Below are 6,558 nucleotides of genomic sequence, written 5' to 3'. Positions count from 1 at the left end.
AGGTGTGCAATTTTTTTTATTTGACCAAAGTTTTAGGTGTTACAAATGTGTAGCAAGTTTGGTTAAGATATCTTATTTCTTTCACGAGTTATAGCCTGTTGCGTAAAATTGCTCCTCGACTTTTGAACGTTTTGGCATCCCATTACGACAGCGAGTAGAAATTTCAACTTTTTTTTGATAATTATTGATATTCCCTGGCCAGAGAACATTTCTGCAGTGGTTTGGTTCAGATTGGGCGAAAAACCTAGGACTAGTTCGCAAAAGTAGGTTTTGGACATACGTCAAATTTGCGAAAAAACGAGGCCTCCTAGACCCAAAATCAGAGTGACCGTTTTTAATTTCGCATGACCCACGGATTCCGGAAATGTAAAATTTTTGGCTCTATGATAAGCGGTTTAGGAGTTATTAGCACTAACGCATTTTTGATCACTGTAGCGCCCCCTTTAGGCCGATTGGGGCGAGCCTTTGGATCTGACAAGAAGGCCGGACTTCTACCATCTGACCAAGTTTCAGCTCTCTAGGCCTTACGGTTTGGGCTGCACGATCAGTTTGAGTGGAGAATAATAATAATAATAATAATAAAAATCCTAACAGATACAATAGGGTTTCAGCACTGCGTGCTTGAACCCCTAATTAAAGCTGCAAGCAGCATTTACGGGGTTCAAGCACATTAAGGCCTCTGAGGTGGTCTGAGCCAACCTGAATGTACGGATGACAGTTAAACACATCCAAAACGGAGAGTAGGCTGACAGACAGACACACGCACTGAAATTAAATGATTAAACTAGTTTTAAGAGTTTGGATGTCATTTTCAGGTTTCACTGTAATCATAATGTGGCAAAATTGTAAAAACTGGTAAGTCTGTATGAACAAAATGGAAAACTTTAACTCAGTGAGATTTAAAATGTTGTAACAGTGTTTTTTTTTTTTTTATTGTTTAGGCATGAATTCATAAATCTTCTCAAAAGTACTGTTTCAATTTGCTGAATGAGCCCATTAGTGGTCTTCCGCTGCCATCTAGTGGTTGCATTTACTCAAACAACACTGTTTTTAAACATAACTGTTATAGTGTAAAGTTTTTTGCCCAATCTCTCTTAAATTTTGCATGCTTGTTTAGAATGAAATTAGGCTTTATTTTACACAGTTTTGATAGTTTGTGGGCTTTCTGTTTGTATAAATAGGCCTTTGTGTACACTGTGAAAAGAACATATTATACAATCACTGGTTTATAGTTGTCCAAATGCAATTTTTCAACATGTTTTTCATTATTATTGACCTTCAGAGTCTAGAGAATTGTACTTCAGTGGTTTTATAGATTTTCAGCTTAAAGCCTTGGACTACTTTGCCAAAGTAACTTTTTTAAATAATCTTCAATATTTAATTAACAGCTTTATTGACAACATTGGTCCCAAAAGTTGTTCAGAATGAGGAGATCTATCATATGATATGAAGATCTAGTGTTTATGTGAATATATGAGCATTTTCAGACAATTTGAGGCCATTTACCATATCAATCTTATGTTTTGAGACCTTTTCTACTGTCATAGCGCCACCTGTGGTCCGATCTCCATGAAAATTTGCATGCTTGTTAAGAGTCACCTGTTACATGTTTTCACCAAGTTTCATAAAGTTTTGAGTTTTCGTTTAGGTTTTATATGCTTTTGGGTATTTTGGTCACGCCCCTTTTCTAATTTAGCCAGTTAAAGCTAACCAAAGGACAAAATTCAACATTTTTTTGATAATTATTGATCTAGAGAGTCCAGAGAAAATTACTGCAGTGGTTTGGTTTCGATCGGGTAAAAAATCTGGGACTAGTTCGCAAAAGTAAGTTTTTAACATATTTGTGAATAACAATTGAACGATTTGATTGACATCTTCGCTCCTTGAGGCAAAGTTGTTCACAAAGAGGAGATCTATCATATGATATGAAGATCTAGTGTTTGTGTGAATGTATGAACATGTCCTACAAATTGTGATCATTTTCTATTGAAAATGTTTGTTTTTGAGGATTTTTCAACTGTTATAGCGCCACCTATGATCCGATCTCCATGAAACTTTGCATGCTTGTTAAGAGTCACCTGATACATGATTCCACGAAGTTTCATAAAGTTTTGAGTTTTCGTTTAGGTTTTATAGGCTTTGGGGTATGTTTGGCCACACCCCTTTTACTAAATTACCCCTTTACAGCTAACCAAAGGACAAAATTCAACATTTTTTGATAATTATTGATCTAGAGAGTCCACAGAATATTACTGCAGTGGTTTGGTTCCGATCGGACAAAAAACCTAGGACTAGTTCGTAAAAGTAGGTTTTTAACATATTTGTGAATAACATTTGAACAATTTGATTGACAGCAATGGTTCTTGAGGCAAAGTTGTGCATTATGAGGAGATCTATCAAATGATATGCATATTTCATTGATATGTGAAACACCACGTGATTACAGAGCCATAAAACTCGTTAGCGCCAACTAGTGGCCGATTTCTTTCAAAATTGTTACAGACCTTAAGGTTCATGAGTTGAACGTACCCAGCGAGTTTCGTTCCGATCAACATCCGTTAACCCTTTCAAATAGGTGCTTAAAATTGTTTGGCCAATGGCGGCCATGTTTTTTTGAGATATGCAAATGTCCTCATAGGTACTTGTGCCCCTTCAGACCAAGACACTGCATACCAATTTTCAAGTCGATCGAGCCAACGGTTGCCTAGTTATAGCCATTTATGTTTTTTTTCGATCTTATAGCGCCCCCAAGTGGCAGAGATGCGCAATTTTTTTTGTATGACCAAAGATTGAGCTCATACATCTGTATACCGAGTTTGGTGAAGATATCTCATTCCGTTCAAGAGTTATAGCTAAAATAGCATTTGGCTAACGTTAGCATAGACGCTTTTTGGTGTACTGTTTCGCGTAAGAATTGAAATTTCAACTTTTTTTTGATAATTATTGATATTGAGTGTCCAGGGAATATTTCTGAAGTGGTTTGATTCCGATTGGTTAAAAATCCTAAGACTAGTTCGCAAAAGTAGGTTTCGGATATAGCTCGATTTTGCGAGAAAACGGTGCGTCGTAGAGCAAAAAATGCAGCTGTACACTTTTGTTCGGGCTAACCCAAGGATTGCAACGATGCCTTGTTTTTGAGTCTACGGCTAACGGTTTACGATCTGCGGCCAAAAATGTCCAAAATTTTAGTTTTTTGCGCTGTAGCGCCCCCGTTAGGCCGATTGGGCTAAGACTTTGATAAGTTCTCCCCAAAATGAGCTCTACGATCTGTCCAAATTTCAGCTCTCTAGGCCTTACGGTTTGGGCTGCACGTTCAGTTCTAGGGCGGAAGAATAATAATAATAATTAAAGCTGCAAGCAGCATTTACCGGGGTTCAAGCACATTAAGGCCTCTGTGGTGGTCTGAGCCAACCTGGATGCATGGATGACATTTAAACACATCCAAAATGGAGAACAGGTTAACAGACAGACACACACACTGAAAGTAAATGATTAGACTAATATATGTATACTCTATAAGCATATGCACACACACACACACACACACACAGAAAGACACACATATACATGCACAAACATTTTGTTGCAGATATAGGTATTTGAAATAAGTGATAGGTGACAATAAACTTATTGCAAGTCTTCTCTTTTTAAGAGTTTAGATGTCATTTTCAGGTTAAACTGTAATCACAATGTGGCAAAATAGTAAAAACTGATATATCTGTAAGAACAAAATGGAAAACATTGACTCAATGAGATTTAAAATGTTATAACAGTTACATTTTTAATGTTTTGGGATGAATTCATGAATCCTTTCAACAGTACTGTTCAACTTAACTGAATGAGCCCATTAGTGGTCTTCCACTGCCATCTAGAGGTTATAAATTGCATTTACTCAAGCAACACTGTTTTTAAACATAACTGTTATAGTGTTTTTTTTTTTTTTTTGCCCAATCTCTCTTAAATTTTGCATGCTTGTTTAGAATGAAATTATGCATTGTTTTACACAGTTTTGATAATGTGTGGGCTTTCTGTTTGTATTAATAGGCCTTTGTGTACACTATGAAAAGAACATATTATAAAATTACTGGTTTATAGTTGTCCAAATGCAATTGTTCAACATGTTTTTGATAATTATTGACCTTCAGAGTCTACAGAATTGTACTTCAGTGGTTTTATTGATTTTCATCTTAAACCGTATCACAAGTATGCCAAAGTAACTTTTTTAAATAATCTTGAATATTTAATTAACAGCTTTATTGACAACATTGGTTCCAGAGGCAAAGTTGTTCAGAATGAGGAGATCTATCATATGATATGAAGATTTAGTGTTTTTGAGTGAATATATGAGCATTTTCAAACAATTTGGGGCCATTTACCATATAAATCTTGTGTTTTGAGACCTTTTCTACTGTTATAGCGCCACCTATGGTCTGATCTCCATGAAACTTTGCATGCTTGTTAAGAGTCACCTGATACATGATTTCACTGAGTTTCATACAGTTTTGAGTTTTCCTTTAGGTTTTATAGGCTTTGGGGTATGTTTGGCCACACCCCTTTGTCTAAATTACCCGGTTACAGCTAACCAAAGGACAAAATTCAACATTTTTTTAATAATTATTGATCTAGAGGGTCCACAGAATATTACTGCAGTGGTTTGGTTCCGATCGGGCAAAAAACCTAGGACTAGTTCGCAAAAGTAGGTTTTTAACATATTTGTGAATAACAATTGAACGATTTGATTGACAGCAATGGTTCTTGAGGCAAAGTTGTGCATTACGAGGAGATCTATCAAATGATATGCATATTGTGTTGATATGTGAAACACCACGTGATTACAGAGCCATAAAACTCGTTAGCGCCAACTAGTGGCCGATTTCTTTCAAAATTCTTACAGACCTTAAGGTTCATGAGTCGAATGTACCCAGCGAGTTTCGTTCCGATCAACATCCATTAACCCTTTCAAATAGGTGCTTAAATTTGTTTGGCCAATGACGGCCATGTTTTTTGAGATATGCAAATGTCCTCATAAGTACTTGTGCCCCTTCAGACCAAGACACTGCATACCGATTTTCAAGTTGATCGAGCCAACGGTTGCCTAGTTATAGCAATTTATGTGTTTTTTCTATCTTATAGCGCCCCCAAGTGGCAAAGATGCGCAATTTTTTTGATTTGACCAAAGATTGAGCTCGTACATATGTGTACCGAGTTTGGTGAAGATATCTCATTCCGTTCAAGAGTTATAGTCAAAATAGTATTTGGCTAACGTTAGCATAGACGCTTTTTGGCGTACTGTTTCGCGTAAGAATTGAAATTTCAACTTTTTTTTAATAATTATTGATATTGAGTGTCCAGGGAATATTTATGAAGTGGTTTGGTTCTGATTGGTTGAAAATCCTAGGACTAGTTCGCAAAAGTAGGTTTCGGATATAGCTCGATTTTGCGAGAAAACGGTGCGTCGTAGACCCCAAAAAGGCGCCGTTCACTTTTGTTCGGGCTAACCCAAGGATTGCAACAATGCCATGTTTTTGAGTCTATGGCTAACGGTATACGATTTACGGCCAAAAATGTCCAAAATTTTTGCTTTTTGCGCTGTAGCGCCCCCGTTAGGCCGATTGGGCTGAGACTTTGATAAGTTCTCCCCAAATTGAGCTCTACGATCTGTCCAAATTTCAGCTCTCTAGGCCTTACGGTTTGGGCTGCACGTTCAGTTTTAGGGCAGAAGAATAATAATAATTAAAGCTGCAAGCAGCATTTACCGGGGTTCAAGCACATTAAGGCCTCTGAGGTGGTCTGAGCCAACCTGGATGCATGGATGACAGTTAAACACATCCAAAATGGAGAACAGGCTAACAGACAGACACACACACTGTAAGTAAATAATTAGACTAATATATGTATACTCTATAAGCATATGCTCACACACACATACACACAAAGACACACATATACATGCACAAACATTTTGTTGCAGATATAGGTATTTGAAATAAGTGATAGGTGATAATAAACTTATTGCAAGTCTTTTCTTTTTAAGAGTTTAGATGTCATTTTGAGGTTAAACTGTAATCATAATGTGGCAAAATTTTAAAAACTGATATATCTGTATGAACAAAATGGAAAACATTGACTCAATGAGATTTAAAATGTTATAACAGTTCATTTTTAATGTTTTGGCATGAATTCATGAATCCTTTCAACAGTACTGTTCAACTTTACTGAATGAGCCCATTAGTGGTCTTCCGCTGCCATCTAGTGGTTATAAATTGCATTTACTCAAACGACCCTGGTTTTAAACATAACTGTTATAAGTGTTGTAATTTTTTTTTGCCCAATCTCTCTTAAATTTTGCATGCTTGTTTAGAATGAAATCATGCATTATTTTACACAGTTTTGATAATTTGTGGGCTTTCTGATTGTATTAATAGGCCTTTGTGTGCACTATGAAAAGAACAAATTATGAAATGACTGGTTTATAGTTGCCCAAATGCAATTGTTCAACATGTTTTTGATAATTATTGACCTTCAGAGTCTAGAGAATTGTACTTCAGTGGTTTTATT

Source organism: Carassius gibelio, chromosome A6 (genome assembly GCF_023724105.1).
Source record: "Carassius gibelio isolate Cgi1373 ecotype wild population from Czech Republic chromosome A6, carGib1.2-hapl.c, whole genome shotgun sequence".
NCBI classification, from domain to species: domain Eukaryota; kingdom Metazoa; phylum Chordata; class Actinopteri; order Cypriniformes; family Cyprinidae; genus Carassius; species Carassius gibelio.
Note: the sequence above shows the minus strand (reverse complement) of the source record.